Genomic DNA, 21,033 nt, shown 5'->3' on the forward strand with positions numbered 1-21,033 from the left:
AAGAGGAGTTTCCAGTTACAACACAAGTTAGGACGTAGATTTCCATAAAAGCCTAAATCAAGCTCAAGTCTATAAACTGCGACCAACAAACTAACCAACCCAGTGATGCCACATTCTGTACTGGCACAAGATGGCGCTAAACATGCTTAAAATCTTTAAATTAAAACACTTTGTAATTCCAGCTGTTTTTTTAGTGAAGTGTTGTTTGTGAATGAGGTGATTCTTCATAGTGAACAACAAGAGCCGCGTCCCACCGAGCAAACCCGAATCTTCAGCCCTGCTGAGAATCCATGCAGGCAGGCCGGGGCTATGGCTCCCCACAGCCTCTAGCAGATGGAGAAACCTTTTGGAAACAAGCGTGCTGATCCAAACATGTGTAATAATACTGACAGTCCAGGGCATTGTGGTCTGTTGAGCTAGGGTTAGGGTTAGCAATTCAGACATATGTAATCAATATTACTCTTGCTGGAACAAATGTCTAGGAATTTGTATTATAATTCATGAAATATTCATATTCAGTATCAGTCATTTTATATTATAACCACGTATCCACCCAGGCTCATGGTGGGCCAGGGCTCTGTCCTGGGATGCTTGAGTGAAAGGTAATGTACACCCTGACCAGGTATGCAGTCAGTCAGAGTTGTTTTCAATATTTGGTTCAAAAATATGAGTGAAAACAAAAATCCAACTAGGATTCTTGCATATGATGGATGAAGTCTGTCTTTGACTGTATTGTCCAGCTGATCCATCAAACCCCCAGCAGGTGAACCTTATCATGACATAACACAGTAACAATGTAAAAAATTAAACAGCAACAGTCTAAATCTAAAGTGCATTCTAAACTCCTCTTCAATAAATTATATGGATGTGCAGTGAGTCATTCAGGACTGTAAAACGTGAACTACAGAACCCAGAGTCTTCATCATTAAATCTCTGGTTACTTCATTTTTCTATCCTATATCAGATACTTTAAAGGTTTTAGTAAAGTTGCATTCTCATGGTGAGGCAAAGTGTTTTATGTGTGTGTGTGCGTGTCATGAACGGCTGTAAAAGCCCTTTAATTACAGAACAAAACGGGGTTTGAGTTCGAGTTACGACAGACTGTCGCTACTTCTAAACGGAACGCAGCCTTCCTACGGCGGACAGCTAATAACAGGAATCGGACGCGCGGTCCACCCTAGTCCACAGCAACCACCATAGCAACAGCCTAGCATGACTTTAAAAACATATTCTGTCTTCATAACTATCAAAAACGTGAAATGATTTGTAAAGCATGAAAGTGTTACAGCTGCAGAGAGCTATGGCGGCATCTTTGGAAGCTGTTTACATAGCTAACAATATACGATGTAACCATGGAGACAGTCAGTCACGTGAGCTAGCGACGCATGTTTACTACAGTGAATAAGGTGATTGTGTGCACAGCGTCCACACGCTGCAGAGGGTAAAGACATTACTTCAGTATTGTTTTCTATTTATATATGTTTGCCTTCTGTTGACCATCACCTCAGGTTCACCATTACAGTTTCAGCATACAGATGCACACTGTTAAATATGAACACGTTCAAAAAACTCATGTCTCAGAAATAAGCACAGCTGTTCATGTTTGTCATTATAGTTTTATTTGTAAGAAAATTGTGAACTTCATATTGTGTATCTAATCAAAGAACATTTGACAAGTCTGAGTCATTCCTTTGCCCTATGAGAGCTGGAATAAATATATATCCTGACAATTACAGTTGAAACAGTAGAGACAGGTAGAAATGGGCTCAGATTAATCTTTTGCTTAGTCAGATACCTCCTGTGTTCAGTCCATCATATTAAAAACAAACAATAGCACGATCTGTGTGATTTTGCATCCATTTCAAATCGTAGTCAAGCAGCCCAGTCTCATACATAGGTAACAGAAATGTCTCTAATGTAGACATGTACAGTGTAGTGTAAGCATTAAAAGATCATAAAGGAAACACTAACATTTATGTGAAACTAATTGTAATAAAAAATGAGCAGGTGCTTTATAGATTTATAAGAAAGAATCTGAAAACAACACTTTTTTGGTCTAAGTGGTCAAAGTAGAAAACAGAACTGATGTTCAAGAACAAACCGTAGCTGCACTAATATTACACATCTCCATTGTTGTGGTGAACAATCTTGCTTTTAAAACCACATGCAGTGTGTGACCATGACTGTCCACTGAGACCATGAACGCCACTTCGCTGAAGCATTCTTCTTCTTCTTCTTGCCATCAGAATGGAAGCAGACAGAGCACGAGCTGCTTTGATCTACTGAAAGGAAAAAGCAGAACATCTGAGCTGAAACCATTAAGATAGAAACAATCGTTCAATGCAGTGTCTCACATAGCTTAGCCTGTTACAACTGTTGATACAAGCTAAATATAGTTAAAACACAGTGTCAGGGAACTCCAATGTGGGAACTAGCGGCTTTAGGTTTGTAGTCATTTAACTTTCATCCATCCATCCTTTTAATTCAGGAGGAAGAAATGTCAGGTTGGTGCAGGCTGGCATTTGCTCCCATGCTGTCTTTAACTAAATGAGTTGGTTCACTTTATGGCTGGGCTGTATGTGGGGTTATATCATGTTATTTGGGCAGGAGTACCTGTCCTCTGTTAGGCTTAGAAGGTTTCTCCATAAGCAGAGCTTCTAGCTGTTATAGCTTTTAGCACATCTGTAGCTGTGCAGGCTGACAGGTTTTTGGTGGCTCTTTTTACCCCACACTGGTTGTGAGTGTGTAAATAGCCCCACTAGTTCTTTTGGGTTGCAGTTTACTTGGGAGGAAGGGGTGGGTCTGCCAGGACTAGATGAATAACAATTATCTGGGATACATAAATTTCATAATGCATGCAGATATCTCTATCAGTTAAACCTGGTCTGAGTGCTGCCATTTTTTACATTCAGTTATTTCTATTAGAAATGTTGGATCTAAATAATGAATGTGTTACAGTTAAAGTGAACTGGTCAGTGTAAATGGCTCATTGGGACAAAGAAACCTTTAAATTAAATCCCATCACCTGATATCGAGTGTCAAACAATATCAAAGCTGTAAAAGCTGTTTACAGTCAGAATTTATAAAAACTATGATTGTAATAAATTCAAACTAGTGAGCTTTTCTCTTTGTGCTGAATATCAACACTGTGATTTCTTAGGCTGTAAGCTTTACATCAGCACAGTTGTAGAAGCCGTCACTCCAAATGTCTTTTGATAACAAGAAAAAAATACCTTTTCAGTACACGGCCTGAAGTTCTTCTCCAAACATCTTCTGGCATCGGCTTTGTCTGCTGGTTTGAAGACAATAAACCACAAAAAGATGATTTAGTCACTTTGTCTGCATCATGCAGCTCAAATGTGTCGTGTAACGATGTTGAATAGCCGCTGTTATCCCTCTGCTGTGTCTGTAGGATTGTACTGTACAGCATCTCATTGATATGAGGAATGCTCACATATCAAGCGCTTTGGGTGCCTTGAACAGCCCTATATAAATCCAATCCATTAATGCTAATGTAACACGATAACAGACGTCTGGTCTTACATCATTAAAATATAACAGGCAGGAGATGTTTAGATATTTTTTATATTTATATTATATTTTATAGCTAACAGATATTACTAAATAGATAGAATTTACTAAATAGCTGGATGAACATGAAAATATGTCCATAATCACAAATGACCATGAGAGCCAGTAGAATTAATTCAACTGGACACTCAAAAGACGTCCTTAAATGCTCTTTAAGTGGCAGAACAAATGAACAAACAGTTAATCGCTTACTTGAGATGAAATCTGCTCAGCTACTTTGAAAACAGCTTCTAACTGGTTCCTCCTTTAACAGGATGACTGCTCAGGGGTAAGGCCATCATGCAGTCCAGCAACCTTTATGGTTCTGCTTTGATTCACCAGGAACTATTAGGGAAACCTTTCAGCGACTCCTGTGAAAGACACAGGCATAAACACAAACATTTATTAACATGTTCCACAGTCTTCCAGTTTGATTTTCTCATCCTGTGGACAACAACGTACAGAGATGCAGGTTTATGTTAACTTTTGTAAGGTTTCTTTACTGAACACATCCAGCTGCAGCTCCACTGTGATCCTGAACTGGATAAGCACTTAAGAAAATATGTCAATAAATGCACATACATCAGCTTACTATATTTATCCAAACAGACGGGACCAATAATGCTTCACTGAGTTAGAGACTTTAACAGTCTCTTCTATGTAAGAATGTCTCGTGATGGACCTGCAAACTTGACAACAAAGGTTTTTCAGACTACATGTAGCTGTCCTCTATGTCAGCTAACACATTTACATTCATCCATCCATCCATTCACTTCCGCTTATCCTTTTCAGGGGTCGGCGGGCGCTGGAGCCTATCCCAGCTGTCATAGGGCGAGAGGCCTATGACAGCTGACATTTACATTCATGTCACACTTATTTCTGCTTTCCCATTTTTATCATTATTACTTACATTTTGATTGGATACCTTGAGTTTGTAAATGATCAGATTACATAACTGGAATACAATTCAATACAATTCATGTATCCAATTCAGGGTCGCGGGAGGATGAAGCCTATCCCAGCTGATACAGGACAAAGACAGGCTGCTAGTTATCGCAGGGCTAAGACAATACGTGTAACAGAAAATTCACTTAAATGTTTGATATTTCTAATAATAATCATAATTATGACTATTATTTGAAATATTATTTAAAGGTTTCTTTATAAATACATTTCGATTTTTTTTATAACCCCTAGAATATAAACCTGAGCTGTTTCAGATTCTGACCTCTGACCTCAGTGACCAGGCTGTGTCCTCACTGCAGCTCCCTCTTCACACTGACAAATGAAACTTCTGTGGAAGAAAAATCTGGAATTTTTTTTATTTCCAATCCACTTAAACTATTAAGGATTAAGCAACAGTGCTCATCTTTGCTCTTCTGAAATCTGTGTTAAACAACAGCAAACATAAATTAGTAACAAAAATACAGCTGAGTAGAAGCTTTACACACCACCAGCAGCCATAACGCTAAATTTTAATCTTCAAATGTTTCTGAGCCGTCTTCAACCTGCTTTTAACACAGAAAAGTCCCACAGTCAATGCATATGGGCAGAAATCTGTGCCATCAGAAACTGAATTTGAATAAGTTAAATTTGAATTTGAATTACTCGGATTGAATCTGAATTGTAACTTGAATGAAAGCTTTTGAAAACTGAATTTGAATTAGTCTAATTTGAAATTGAATTTATGGTTTGAAACTGCATTTTATCCTTTAAAAATTCAGCTCTCGAATAATTTCACATTCACTTCTCACCATTCAGTTTCAGTTCTACAATTCAATTTCAGTTCCAAAATTCAGTTTTTGGGACTTACATCCGGTTCGGTTCAAGCGCAGATTAATAGAACTACAGACTGATAGCGTTACTGACGGAATCTACAGCGTCTTGAGCTGAATTAAGACTTCAGAAGTCATTCGTCATGTCGAATGACCAGCGGATAAACTCTCAGGTTGGTAATAAATGTATTACATGTATAAGAACAAGCGTCATGTTAACAATTGATAGCCGTACAGTAACCTTTATGCTTATTGTAGCTGCTAGCTAAAAAAACGCTAATTTAGCCTAGTTTGCCCTGGATTCAGCTTTGACAGACAAATATGATCGACTGTTTCTAGTAGAATTCCAAAGTTGTCATCTTGTACCCTCTCAGAGCCCTGTATGCTTGCAGAGACCCCTACAGTAAGGAAACATGCAAAACGCTGTCCAAACCTTTGTATTTGAGCTTTATTTATGTCTTACACAGCATCCCAACTCTTTAGCGAACTTAATAACTTTAGCTAAAGTGAATAGTTAGTCTTATTCATTAGTGCAGCGTTACTGGATCACCTCTGTTTGAAGTGATATAATATGATATACAACTATCACTGTGTTTAACTATCATAATAATTCTTAGGGTACTGAGTGCATGCTTAATTAGATTTTTTTTTTTAAAACATACTGCTCCATTGCTATGTTTGACAGGCTGAAGTTGTCGGGTCACCTCCTAAATCGACCATCTTTTACAGGTGTTTTGTGCCAGAAATGGAGTGTCCACTGAAGACTGAAGATACTGAATCTCTACGCCGTGCCATTGATCCCTCCTGTGCCTTCATCTAGACAAGAGACATTAACTTAACCACTCTCACATGCTCTGTACCTACATCACCTTCCTGACAGTCGTAGCTTGGCTCATCTGAGGGTGAAATTATAAGAATGTGTTATTTTGCAAAGTGCTCTCTAGGGTTCCTAAATAAAATATGGCATTGAGGTCATTTCTTTTGAATTAATCCTTCTTCTGAAATATAAGAACCTCTCCTGGTTTAAATGGCACTTTCTGTTCTTTACTTCCTGTTCCACTCCCAACCCCAAATAGATGCTGACAAGCTGACACAGTAACATGGAAGAGGGAAAGAAGCTGGAAAGGACTACTACAAATAAACCCAATGCCTAACAATGAAAATGTAAAATAAGAACAATAATAATAATAATAAAGATAAAAGATGAAGTAACAAGTTTTTTTTTTTTTGTTTATTCCAAATGATCATCCAGATGTCTGTGACATGTGATGACAAACACCATAATGGAAGGCCTTAGTCATCACATGCTTAAACTCATCATATATTTTTGCATATGCTGAACAGGCAGTCAGACATGCTGTAACTGTGGGGTAGAAAACTGCATGAACACCATACGGCGGGGTCTCAAACTCCAGTCCTCGAGGCGCATGGAAAAGTTGCATGACACCGCCTTCGAGGACTGGAGTTTGAGACCCCTGTCATATTCCATATGACAGGTGTGGTTGAACTTCATGAAGACTCTGAAGTTTCTCTTCTCTTCTGGCAGGACAGGAATGTCGCCTTGTCCTGTGAACCACCGTAAGGATGTACTTAGAGTAGAACTGGACTGTCACCGGCCTCAGGCTCTTCACCTTTTCAAAGACAAAGCAGTCATTTAGATAAAATATTAGATATTGTTTACCTGTAAATGCACAAAGAGAATTTAGAAATGTAATTATTGTCAAGAGTGAACAAGCACTGATAGTGTAATTTACATCTGTGGCCAAACGTTTAGAGAATGAGAAGTGTTGTTTATTTACAAAGTTTGCTGTTTCAGTGATAGTTGTATATCATATTATATCACTTCAAACAGAGGTGATCCAGTAACGCTGCACTAATGAATAAGACTAACTATTCACTTTAGCTAAAGTTATTAAGTTCGCTAAAGAGTTGGGATGCTGTGTAAGACATAAATAAAGCTCAAATACAAAGGTTTGGACAGCGTTTTGCATGTTTCCTTACTGTAGGGGTCTCTGCAAGCATACAGGGCTCTGAGAGGGTACAAGATGACAACTTTGGAATTCTACTAGAAACAGTCGATCATATTTGTCTGTCAAAGCTGAATCCAGGGCAAACTAGGCTAAATTAGCGTTTTTAGCTAGCAGCTACAATAAGCATAAAGGTTGTACGACTATCAATTGTTAACATGACGCTTGTTCTTATACATGTAATACATTTATTACCAACCTGAGAGTTTATCCGCTGGTCATTCGACATGACGAATGACTTCTGAAGTCTTAATTCAGCTCAAGACGCTGTAGATTCCGTCAATAACGCTATCAGTCTGTAGTTCTATTAATCTGCGCTTGAACGGAACCGGATGTAAGTCCCAAAAAACTGAATTTTGGAACTGAAATTGAATTGTAGAACTGAAACTGAATGGTGAGAAGTGAATGTGAAATTATTCGAGAGCTGAATTTTTAAAGGATAAAATGCAGTTTCAAACCATAAATTCAATTTCAAATTAGACTAATTCAAATTCAGTTTTCAAAAGCTTTCATTCAAGTTACAATTCAGATTCAATCCGAGTAATTCAAATTCAAATTTAACTTATTCAAATTCAGTTTCTGATGGCACAGATTTCTGCCCATAAATGCAGCCTGACTCAATCCTAAATGTTCAGCACACACAGAGACACAGAGGTACTGTTTAAAGTTTAGTGTTAACCTGAGTCACTAATCATTTACAGTATTACAGAGTCTGGCAGTCTTTGCATGATGTCCACGTCACTGTAAGTTTCTAGCTGACTCTCAGGTGTGACAGGTGTGCCAGCAGGAAAGAGTCATAATAACCTGCATCCTGAGGTTTGTCATGCAGGATTAAAGGAGCCAGGCTTTGTTCACACAGCTAGGATTGTATTTTACACTGACCCTGGGTCAGTATAAGTATCATACAGTTTAAACGAAGCACTGAAATTTGCACATATTTATTACAGATGCATTGAAGCTAATCGAGATATTTACTGTTAATCTGTGGCTGCGATTAATCACTTTACTGGAAACTTTATTAACTAGTAACTTCATCAGTCATGACAGAAGCTAATATTTCTGTGCTAACATCGTTTAAACAGTAACAGCTTTACTACAATATAAGCTAACGTTTACACCGTAACTTTAAGCTAGCACCATAAAGACGGTAAAACACGTAATAATATCTACAAATGCATCTTAAAGCTGTTATATTAGCTTTTCGCTGTATTACTAACATAACCACATTAACATTATTGACACTCGCTGACTTTTAATAGTCATTTTATAAATGCTGTCCGTTTAAATGGTCTTACCTGTAACACTGCTGTATCCACCGGATTCCAGCCAGAGCGGATTCTGGAGTCTTCCCACGCTCCTGTTAGTGATCCTCCATCTGGATGGATGATAACAACCTTCTGAACAATCTAGCAGGTGGATGGCCCACATCTATGGGACTGATTTGTGCTAATAACGCCCATTGTATGGACTGATAACAGCCGAAGCGGGTCACCCGGTCGCTAGCTGTGCCATTACCCAGCATACACCTCTCCCTCCATAAATGCAATAAACGATACAAAAGTAATGGCCTATAATTAATTTATCTGCTGTATCTGCTGTTTCTCAGGTAGTTGTTTACATTATATAATATATTGTGTTCAGTACATGTCACTACAATGTGATTTCGGAAATATATAAATATACGACAACAGGCTTCGCGGCAATCTCTTGTCGTCAATAAACAACGTTTAGGGAGCTCTATAGTATTCAATAGGAGGACCCTGCGTCAATTCTCGACGCGAGGGGGTACCCTGCGCGTCGATAAGTGAAGCAGAGGGAGCCTGACCATGCGTCACACATTTGACGAGTTGGGAGTGAGAACGTGTTGTCACCTCAGAAATACTGCAAAAATCAAACCTTTACTGTCACTTAATCACCTGAAACTTTTAATTCACCTTTTAATTTTCTCCTGCCTTGATTATTGTTACTCACTTTTCAATTCAATTCAATTCAAATTCTTTATTGTCCCAAAATAGAAATTAGTTTCACATCTCTCAGTCCTACATAGTTTATCGTCTCAAAGAATCACAGCATCGAGGCCCCTAAGAAAACTAGCCGACACACCTATTCTTGCATCACTTCATCTTCCAGTGAAATTCAGCGTCCACTTTAAAATCCTGCTAATTTGCAAAGCTCTACATGGACAAGCCCCTCTTTATATTGCAGAGGACTTATCACTGCAGCTGGCCTCTCTGATCCCCCAACCAGGGTCTACTAACTGTCCTGCTCATTTTAAAACCAGAAGCAATTGTGGTTTTAAGGTTGTGGCGCCCAAACTACGGAACAACTTTCCTCAACCCATCTGGTCGGCTGATTCTGTGGTTAGTGTTAAATGACTGCTGAAAACTAATGTTTACAGGTAAGCCTTCCCAAAATCTTTTCGCCTTTATTTTGGGCCATAGATTACAACAGTTTGCATGTATGGAAGTTAAGAGGATGAATAACAGCCTGTTTACAATCTTGAGGGTCGGATGATAATCAGTGAACTGTTGTTACTGTAAACACACACGGCCCAACGTCAAAGAAAACTTTGAGTAAAAAACATGGATGAAACATCAGGAATATTTGATGTTATCAACTGCAGTAAGGATGATATCGATGTTAGCTGAGACATGGGACGGGATGAGAAACAGAAGGATTTATGTAGCTTTGATATTATTAATTTTTCCAATAAAAACAATAAAAAGTTTTCAGTCTTCATTATGCTGAATGGCTGTGGCATTTTTGGATTCTCTCTACTATTACAATCGCCTGAGAGGAATAAGCAGCCCTTGAATCTTTCAAATGTGATGTTAAAAGAAAATAGAAGTTCCTCTAAATGAATGAGGTGGAGCTGTGTTGTTTTCCATAAATGTTTTCCATAAATGCTCCACTATCAGTTCAAGCTGCGAATCTTGGTGTTCATCCACGAAGCGTAATTGTTAAAAGTAGCATTTCTCATTTTAAAATGAGCTTTTCTGTCTAAAACAGTTAAACCCTAATAATAACAGAATCTACAATAATGTAAAATATTTACATGTATTTATATAGCGCTTTTCTAGTCCCTAAGGACCCCAAAGCGCTTTACATATCCAGTCATCCACCCATTCACACACACATTCACACACTGGTGATGGCAAGCTACGTTGTAGCCACAGCCACCCTGGGGCGCACTGACAGAGGCGAGGCTGCCGGACACTGGCACCACCGGGCCCTCTGACCACCACCAGTAGGCAACGAGTGAAGTGTCTTGCCCAAGGACACAACGACCGAGACTGTCCGAGCCGGGGCTCGAACCTGCAACCTTCCGATTACAAGGCGAACTCCCAACTCTTGAGCCACGATCGCCCCCAATAAAATAAAAAATAACCCAGAGTAATAATAGGATCTGAAACATGTCCTTTGTTATGTACACGTTGGGTCAGCTTTAAAGATTACATCAGTGTGAGGATCTAAGGTTCATCTATGTGAATGTTAAAATCTCCAATAATAAGCAGTCTTGACAGGTTCAATGTGGAAGACAAAGAGTCAGAAAAATCCTTCAATAAGGACGTACATGGACCAGGTAGAAGGTAAATAACAACAGTAAAACTGATTATTTCTTCCATCTTTAAAGATCTTAGACTCAAATGAAAAGGTTTTGGAGCTCACAGCACATAAAGTTGCAGCCAGGCACCACATCCTGAAGAATATGAGCTGAAGAATAGAAGAGAGTTCCACAAGGGAAGTGTGTGTTAGCCAGAAACAGAAAATCCATCTCCTTGGACACAATTTAATCTTTTAAGATGAAATTCTTATTTGAGATCCTGAGAGGAGATGAGCTGGGATCTTCACTGGTGACAGCTGGGCAAAGAACACAAATCACTGTGCACATAAAACTCACTCATCGGTGGGGAGACCACAAGACCTGCAGAATTTTTCCTTCTGTGCTGATCAAAGTTTGACTGAGGTAAGTGCACTTGGGACAGAACGCCTTTCGTAGCAGGTCGATTTTATAACTGTATGATCATATGTCTTGAACACTGAGATGAAGAGAGGCGCAAAGCTAACAACTGGTCACTGCCTGGTGGTGACTTGGATCAGGTAGTGGGGGAGGATGGAGGCCTGGTGTACCCAAACATACAGTGAGGGTGTTTGGGGAGAATCTGACAGCATTTCAAAGGAGGCTGAAGATAGAGTCCAAGTGGACTGTGTTTCTCACCCCACTGCCAAAGCAGCTACAGAGAGCTGAGGCGGGTGATGGGCCCCTGTCAGGTCAGTAATTCCAAAAACCAGATGGTGAACATCAGAGGTGAAGGGAGCTATTAAGGTGAATTATATTCATCTTATCAGGCTTGGTTATGTTCTACTGTGAATAAAACATTTATTTATGAGGCCTTTTATTTTTATTTAAATTTTACACAGTGAACCAGCTTTTGAAACTTGTTGTATGCTTCCACCCTCACCCATGGGCACAAGTTCTGAATAGTGACTATAGGTCACTGAGACTATAGGTCACTTATTTGCTGATTTATATAATCAGCATATGAACATTAAGATTATAAATTTAAACTCAACAGAGGCCACCTGATACAAGTGGCAGAAATGAGCCTCCTGATAAGGATGGCTGGGCGATAGAGTGAGGAGCTTGGTCATTCATGGAGGCCTCAGAATATCTTATTCACAGTATAAACTACATACAGCACTTTGTAAAGCACACAAACGCTGATGATTCTCCCATTTACACAGAAATACTGTACATGAAAACAGGACACGACCCAAACGCAGCCTGAGGCACAGCTGCTCCTATTTGAATAGAAGTATGTTGAACAATACCCACGTATAGTGCCAATACAACATATTAATTGCATTTCATTCTTCTCCTTCTTTTTGTTTTTAATCCCCGCCTGGGGCACTCATGTTCAAATCTTTGGCAAGAACAGTCCCACCAGTGTACTGTTGACACGTCACCAGGCCAAATAATTTACATGAAATCAAAAAGTAATCTGGCTTTATGGTGAAAAGTAAATGAATCTCCCAATTACAAACAAACAAACACACACACACACACACACACACACACACACACACACACACACACACAATGAGGTTCCAGTGTCTTGACTTAAAAACAGGTGCCAAAACAAACTGTTCTCATTGTGTTTATCTGTGCCGTGTTTTTATTTGTTTAAAAATAAAACTATATAGGATAAAATTAAATTTCCACTTAAAATGTTTCACACATTTATTTTAAATTCAGAGTTACACAAAAATTATTTACACATGTAGCATATTTGTAGCGTTCATGCACCTATAACCAGTGTTGGGACTAACGCGTTATTAAGTAACAGCGTTACAGTAACTACGTTATTATTGTGGTAACGAGCACGGTAACTAGTTATTATGCCAAAACCAGGGCAGCGTTACTCGTTACTGGGATTTAGATAGGCTCGTTACTCCGTGTGGTGGATATCGCGGAGCTTCCACAGATTCAATAACATTAGCAAGTGGTGGAGGCCAGCAGGTGGATGAAGGAAAGGGAGGCAAGAGGAGAGCCGAAGCGGCCGCCGGTCCGCGTGTCAGGTGAACTGAACTTCAGGTAAGAAGTTATGACCTGCAGTCTATCTGAGTCAGATATAAACCAAGTTTAGGTGGAGTTTATTTTCGTTATGCTGACATTTTCGTACTGCGTGCTAGCTAGCATGACGGAGTTTCTATACAGCTGTGTGGGTGCTATGTTACTGATGTTGAACTTTATTTTGTTCATACGGTTAATTATTAGAGTTGCCAACCGTCCGTAAAAACAGAATCGTCTCGTATTCAGAGAAAATATTACGCGTTTCGTACTGAGGTGAAAAGGAACACAGTTTGTCCCGGACTTCAGCTACAATGAAAAAAGACACAAAGCTGAAGCTGCACAGCTGCCTCTTCTTCTCTCATTCTCTCCTCTCCCGTTTCTACTTCAATCATGAAACTGATCAATGATCAGCTGATCGGCTTTTCTCTCTTGTTTATTTATCGCCCACTTTGCGCCAGAAAGAGGAAACCAGCGGATGTCGCGTTAAACAACAGCAGCACGTTTAAGCTTGATCAGCTGTTGTTAGAATTTATTTAATATTAATTTCTAGTATCAGCTGATGTTTGCTGGAGCCACAGCTGTAAAGCTGCTGGTCATGATATCGGTTTGGTTATCTGGTGAGAGGGAAACATGCAGATGAAACCAGGAGATGTCCTTACTGAATCATCAGAGCTGAACAGGTGATGTAGAAACAGGTTTACCTTTTAGGTGACATGAATGAGTTGAAGGAAGTTATGAACTGTTTCTGAGAGACAAATAACACCAGGATCCTTTTCTACGTAGCTGACAGCTGGTAACTGTGCAGGGGCGGGTCTAGCAAAGTGTTGCCAGGGGGCCAGGTAGGGCATTAACAGGGAAAGGGGGCACAAGGAAATACTTTTCTTTATTATTCTCATTTAAAATGTCTCGCTTTAAAAAAAATGATTATCTGAGTCTTACAACAAACGATTGATAGATTGATCCATATATACCATCAGAACAGTGTACATCACTGTCACAACAGTGTTTGTTTTCATTCAAAGGCTTTATGATTTTTCCTATAATGGTGGGCGGTCTCTAGTCAAAATGCCCGGGGACGATTGTTTTGTCCCAGTCCAGCCCTGGATGCAGCTCATCTGCAGTCTGGTGTTACCTACATCTTCCTATTCAGAAGGCAGAATTTCCAAGTTCTGAGTACAATCAAAAGCACCACAACTGCAGTTTTTGTGTTGGATGTAAAAAGCAGGCTAGAATCATGGCGGCGGTCAACCACGGTCCAGGCGTGGGATTTCTCTCGTGGAAATGTGCACATTATTTTTCCTTTCTATTGGTAGGTGGCACAGTGCACTTGTGGCAAGTAAGCAAGCTAGAAGACTGGCAGTCTGGCTGGGTATCCAGTTACGGAAGCAACACATTAACAAGAGAATTCTGAGTAAAACCAAAGTTACTTTCCTAGTAACTAGTTACTCTGAAAGTAACGAGTAACTTGAAGTAACTGAGTTACTTTTTAGAGAAGTAACTCGTAATGTAACTAAGTTACTAATTTAAAGTAACTTACCCAACACTGCCTATAACACCTTATAAAACCACCGTATCAGTTTTACTTCATGATATTAAACTAATTTGTCCATAAAGGTTCAGTTATGCATTATATCACATCATCACATCGCATAGTGACCGACTGACATGACATGTTGTAGAGCAGGACCTTAGCATTGCTGAGGTGCCACAAAAACTGGCAAATTTTTCCCAACAACCAAACTCTGTTTCTCAAATCAGTGAATACAACTGCTCAAATGTATATAGACATTTATATAGACAAAAAAGGAGAAAGTGTGACTGTAGAACAGTGAATAATCGTGCCTGAGGTCCAAGAAGGAAGCCAGAAGAGCCTCAGGTTTCCAAAATGTTTAGATGAGAGTAAACAAGACTCAGGCTAAAACAATGGGAGTGCTCAATATCATTTCTCCTGAGACACTCATTAAAGCTCTAGTGAAAAGTTTAAAAAAGACCAACAGACTACAAGAAAAAGAAAACTGGGCAATTACAAGGGCCATATGATCTCTCAGGCTGAGATGAGGAACTCACTGCAATGAAAAAATAAATTAAAATTCTCCAGCATCAATGGGACAGTGCCAGAAATTACACCATAAGTGACAACATAATTTTAATGAGAGACAAGGACATTTAGTATATGATAAGATGAGATGATAAGGTGTCATAGAATATGTCTAAATCAGCAGATGAATCTAGGCCGCTGCTGCAGTCATACGGATGGCACACCGGTCCCGCAAGGTAAAAAGCCACAAGGGCCACAAGGGTAGGTCCATGAGATTTAGTGACCGAAAAACCAGGATCGTGATACAAGCGGCAGAAATAAGCTTCCTGGGAAGGCTGGCCCCTTTCTTAGAGAAGGGGTGAGGAGTTCAGTCATTTGAGAGGGGCAACACTAGTCCTCCACATCGAAAGGAGCCAGTTGAGGTCGAAAGTTTTAAACAGACTGCTCCCAACTGTCCTGTGTTACCACAGCATAAGTTACCACAGTGATTTAATCAGGTAAAGCTGGATAAACACTGTGCCATTTTTTTCAGTCGTGTTATTGAGCTTCTGCTCAAACTGTATGATTGAATATCAGGGGTTAGAAGTTCGTAGGTCACGATGCAGGGTCTCACACTATACGGCCCGATGCTCTGATGCGACCTGAGCGCTCGCACTGTGCGTCCATAACATGAAGGTTATAACACAAAATCTGTCCCTCGCTCTCCCTCTCTGTCTTTCACTCACACAGACACTCACACCACCACCATCACCTTTGCTAAGTTGCTAATGAAAAACATTGACCAGGCAGCTGCAACTGACCAGCATCCAGCTCCTTTCACGGCTGTTCTGGTCGTGATAATTTTGTGAGGCCACATCGAAAAGGCTCGGATGAGCTTGCCAAAGTTCTACAAGCTGTGCCTCCATCTCGTGTCCAGATCACACGCTGCACTGCTGTGCTACTCCGTCTTTTTCACTTCAATTTCTGTGTTTGCACATGCAAGAGAGGTTGTGTTGACACCCTCATGAGGGGCGAGAGGATTTCAAACAGGTTTGATTTTATTGTGATCATATGATTGCTGATCGGGAGCTGGTTGTGAGATGTTAATCGCTTCTCGTTACCCCATGTATACGACACGATGCACCGACACACGATTAAGGTGAAACTCGGGTCGATCCCCAAAACGGTCGCATGACTGAAAAATCTTCTGACAATGGGCAAAAATCGCACAGTGAATGCCCAGCTTAAGAAGAGAGCCACTTTTGTGACACTGTAAACTCTGACTTTAAGCTCAACAACCAAGCTAGTTTACGCCTCTGGCAAACTGACAACATGGCTCAGTTCTCACACTAAACAAAGTCCCACTTGCTAAATCAGGAAAATAAAACATGTGGGTAGCAGCATGAAACATACCGTGAGCAACCCGGGATTTATAACAAGAACTTTCTGATTATTAGAATTTACTGAACGTTACAGCAGCTTACAGTGTCAGGACACTTTTAAGTTACATACTTGTTAAAATTATGAAGCGATTATGATATAGCTTACTTCCTCTCGGGCTAATAATGGGGCAAATAAGTGAAAATGAAACACTACATGTACGAAGGCTAATCTACACCATGGACCCCTAACTCTGAAAAAACTAGAATTTTTCGGGGTTCTTTTTTGTTACTGCTGGCTGCACTGAAACATGAAAATCCATCTGTTATCCATTTGTCTGTAGGAGGAATAAAATGGAAAAAAACAACCAAACAACAACAACAAAAAACTGTAACCTTCTACATAATCTGACCTGCACCTCCTGAGAAATGTTACTACACATTGTGTCAGCGCATAACACAATGACTTGAATTCCATGGAAAGCTGGCATGTAGTGATAAGAGGAGTTTCCAGTTACAACACAAGTTAGGACGTAGATTTCCCGCAAAAGCCTAAATCAAGCTCAAGTCTATAAACTGCGACCAACAAACTAACCAACCCAGTGATGCCACATTCTGTACTGGCACAAGATGGCGCTAAACATGCTTAAAATCTTTAAATTAAAACACTTTGTAATTCCAGCTGTTTTTTTAGTGAAGTGTTGTTTGTGAATGAGGTGATTCTTCATAGTGAACAACAAGAGCCGCGTCCCACCGAGCAAACCCGAATCTTCAGCCCTGCTGAGAATCCATGCAGGCAGGCCGGGGCTATGGCTCCCCACAGCCTCTAGCAGATGGAGAAACCTTTTGGAAACAAGCGTGCTGATCCAAACAGGTGTGCACACAGGTGTACACAGACACAAACCACACCTTTCTTGGCTGCTACCTCAAAGCACATTGTGCACCGTCGGTCCTGCGTGCTGCACAACAACATTCAATATTTAGTATTTACTGTTATTTACACTCAGATGGATTAATGTGATGGTGCTGTGTTTATTATGTTTCTCTCTTTTTTTGCTTGTTTTCTCTTTTTTTTCCTCAACAGGTGATCCGGGAGGTTTTTTCTTTTCAAGTGTCCTTTCTCACTGTCCCTCTTATCTGGCTGTTTTTCTTTTCCTTCATCTTTCTTTCTCCCTTTCCTACCTCCAGCCATGTCTGTCAAATATCCAAGCTAACATTGATCACAGCATAGAGATCAGATTGTTTATGATAGATAACTAGCTAGTGGCTTTGTTACTGCCAGCACAGATTCCTGGAACTCAATAAGTTATTTATTGTGAAGCCGAAACTTGCTTAAGTTCACGTCCACGTCGCTGCTTCATTCAGACTGAATATGTTGGCTGGTTCAACATGACAGGCAGAGCTTTGAAACTTTGGCACGAAACTCCATGTTTTTAAGGTGACTGAAACACCTTTTCACGTATTGTACCACGTGCACTGTGCGTTAGTAAAAAAGTGTTGCTTTAGTGTATTTTGGACCCGTCAAGGAAGCGTTCGCAAATGTGGGAATATTTTAAGTTGGCGACACCGAATAAGATGAAATAGATTTACTGTCAGTGTTTAGTCAAATATACTCGTGCACACTAAAGACATCCTAAACAACTCTGATGACCCATTTTAACATTTTTATTGTAGAAAAAATTAAAAAAAACAAACATCAGTACTGGTAGAATCTGCTCTCTCCTTTGTAAAACTGAGATATAAAAAAATCATTCACTGCCTTCAGACTTCAGTTTTCATACAATAATACGCGAGCTGTGTCAGACATATGAATTTCCCTTTGGGATCTATACATTTATTCTTATTCACAGTGTTATATTATTCAAGGGGTTCCTTTCTTACTGACTGTAAATAAATAAAAGATGAAGATTATGTAGGGAAATAAGACAGAAATCTGGAGTGAAAGTGAAAATAATGACACGAGTACAGGCTTTCCATATAAACACATCACCGCACATCAGTCACACCCACTGCTTCATTAACAACATCTTCCCTGTCCAATATGTAATGTATAATCAATGATAAATCAATTTCTCAATGCTTTTATAAAATTATTATTTTCTAGATGGAATTATTCAGGCAGGTGTTTTTTTTTTTTTACATGGAATACAAAAAACAAATATATAAAATTATCAAATTAAGTCAGATTGGGAGGACATTTGAGTGATTCTTACAACATTAGTTACAATTCTATAAAATGTTTGAAAGCTGAATCACATATGTGAGGCTTTATGTGGCAGTGCAACAACCACTGTTGCCAGTAGATGTCGCCCACTTTCATTTTCATGCACTTTCATTTTTACTGCTGCACCTAAAGAGGAATGAGTTATTTACTCATTAATCACAGAGCTAATGTACTAAATCAAAGCTCTGAAGACAACTGTCTGCAACTTTGTGATTGTGTCAGGACAGCAGAGCATGTGGTCTCCTGCTCTCTGATTTGCCGATCTCTCACTCTGCGAGTTTTGCATTACAGCTCCCACAATAAGTGCACCTAAAGTCAAAGTGTGCAACTGTGTGACTTGAGTGGGTTGGTTTGAGCAGCTGTAGTCACTGATTTGGTTTTAATCTGAGTTGTGGTTGTTAGTGTGTAACAAAAAAATAAATAAATAAAATGAATTACAATAATAATATTTAATACAATACAATCAATATATATATTACATCTATGTATGATTAGGGGACCACGTCAACTGTTCAGTGTATAAAATAGATTTAGAGCAGGAAAACTGAATTTTTGAAGTATTGAGGATAGAAACTGGACAGATGTCATGGAATTAAACTGATACCATGGTTTTATAAGCTGTTATAGGTGCATGAATGCTACAAGCGCTGTGTTGTTGTAGCTCATTGGTAGGTGGATGCCAGGTAACATGATGGAGCCATAATATGTGATATAGATCCTCTAGACTTCAGGAGCAAAATATACCTGTGTGCCAAGTTTGGATGCTAAAGTTTAGGAGAAGTTTCTAGATTTTTTTGTATTATATTTCAGATCTGTCACTCTAACCCTAGATTTACCCTGTATCCAATGAGTGTACTGTTAATGGTTCAGAAGGATGACTGAATTACAGGAAATCATATGATTACCTAGTTTTATGGTAAAAATGCCTGAGCTTTGAAATTGGGGTGCAGTTTGTCTTCTACTATTTTACCCATTTACACACAAGTCTACAGCACAGAGAGTATAAAAGATGGACTAAAATATTTTAGCATTTTGCAATGTTGTGTTTTTGGAACCAGAAGTTAGCTCAAACAGATGAAAGGTTAAAGAGCGAATTTAATGATTAATTTAGTTACAACTCCAGCTTTGACACACATCATTACAAACTATCATTATAAATATAACTACATCATAAACATCATTATAAATTACAGGGGTGCAACGCACAGCCACACATACCAGCTAATCAGTGCCAAGTAATACACTAATAAAATAATGTAATTTCACTCATCAAAACTGAAGCACAAACCTCTTCAGGTAACATTAGTCAGATAATCCATTAATCTAACTTTTGAGAGGTTACAAAACTGCTAAGCATAAATGATTTGTTAGACAAAAGGCTACTGTTAAGCAGGGCAATAACTGCAGGAGAGACGGGTCTCAGAGGTTTACACCGCACAGTAATTAGATTATTAAGCCTGGGTGTGAAATATAGTCAATGTGAGATGATAATAAACTGGAACTGGTAAAGATGAGGTGGCTGACCTTGAGACTGGGAAACCAGGCGGAATAACAGTTTGTGCAGTTGGTGGAACAGCAGCCGTCCAGGGACCAGGTCCAGGCAGACTAATTACGCATAATAATTAAGACTAACTGACTACTTGGAGGAACAACTACCGATGTTGAGAAAACACGTAGGTCCTTAGCTTGTGTGGTGGCCACGGGCGAAAACTCCATGATAAACTCGTTGTTATTCCTGAGGTCCAGCTTCAGACGGATATCGTCCTGTAACACTGAGTAATGTCCACACACAGGCCGTTTATCAATGCCCGAGTACGCGAGTACGTACTCGCGTTCTCGGTGAGTACGTACTCGCCGAGAACGTACGGGAGTACGTACCCGCCGAGAACGCGAGCACGGACTCGTGGGCCGTTTCTCAATTTTCAAGTACGCGAGCACGGACTCGTGATTTGTACAGTCGGAACACCTGCGTACGTGATGATGTCACAGGTCCGGAGTTTTTACTGCCGTCCCCTCCTAATTTAACTGTGAGTAACATGTTATGAAACTTAACTTTAATCACAGCCAAACCGATTTACTCAGGAACAAATAAAACACTGAAATAAACCAAACATTAACATTTAGAAGTGATCTAAGTGACTTATATATCATATTTAACCTCAGTAGTGAAACCTCTATTAATAAAAATAGTGTACATGTACATACGTGTACATCCATCCATCCATCCATTCGCTTCCGCTTATCCTTTCCAGGGTCGCGGGGGGCGCTGGAGCCTATCCCAGCTGTCATAGGGCGAGAGGCGGGGTACACCCTGGACAGGTCGCCAGTCTGTCGCAGGGCCAACACACAGGGACAGACAACCATTCACGCTCACATTCACTCCTAGTGACAATTTGGATTATCCAATTAACCTATCCCCTCAAACTGCATGTCTTTGGACGGTGGGAGGAAGCCGGAGTACCCGGA

General features: G+C 39.7%; 1 long non-coding RNA gene across 1 annotated transcript; it reads right to left on the minus strand.

The window, feature by feature from the left end:
• Positions 1 to 3,233: 3,233 nt before the first annotated feature.
• On the minus strand, positions 3,234 to 20,467 carry LOC120435854. The gene is made up of 3 exons (XR_005609973.1): positions 20,092 to 20,467; positions 3,784 to 3,941; positions 3,234 to 3,292 (listed from the first exon to the last, which is right to left on the minus strand). It is a non-coding gene; the product is annotated as an uncharacterized LOC120435854 (long non-coding RNA).
• Between the last annotated feature and the right edge of the window lie 566 nt (positions 20,468 to 21,033).

This window comes from Oreochromis aureus, linkage group 22 (assembly GCF_013358895.1).
Source record: "Oreochromis aureus strain Israel breed Guangdong linkage group 22, ZZ_aureus, whole genome shotgun sequence".
NCBI classification, from domain to species: domain Eukaryota; kingdom Metazoa; phylum Chordata; class Actinopteri; order Cichliformes; family Cichlidae; genus Oreochromis; species Oreochromis aureus.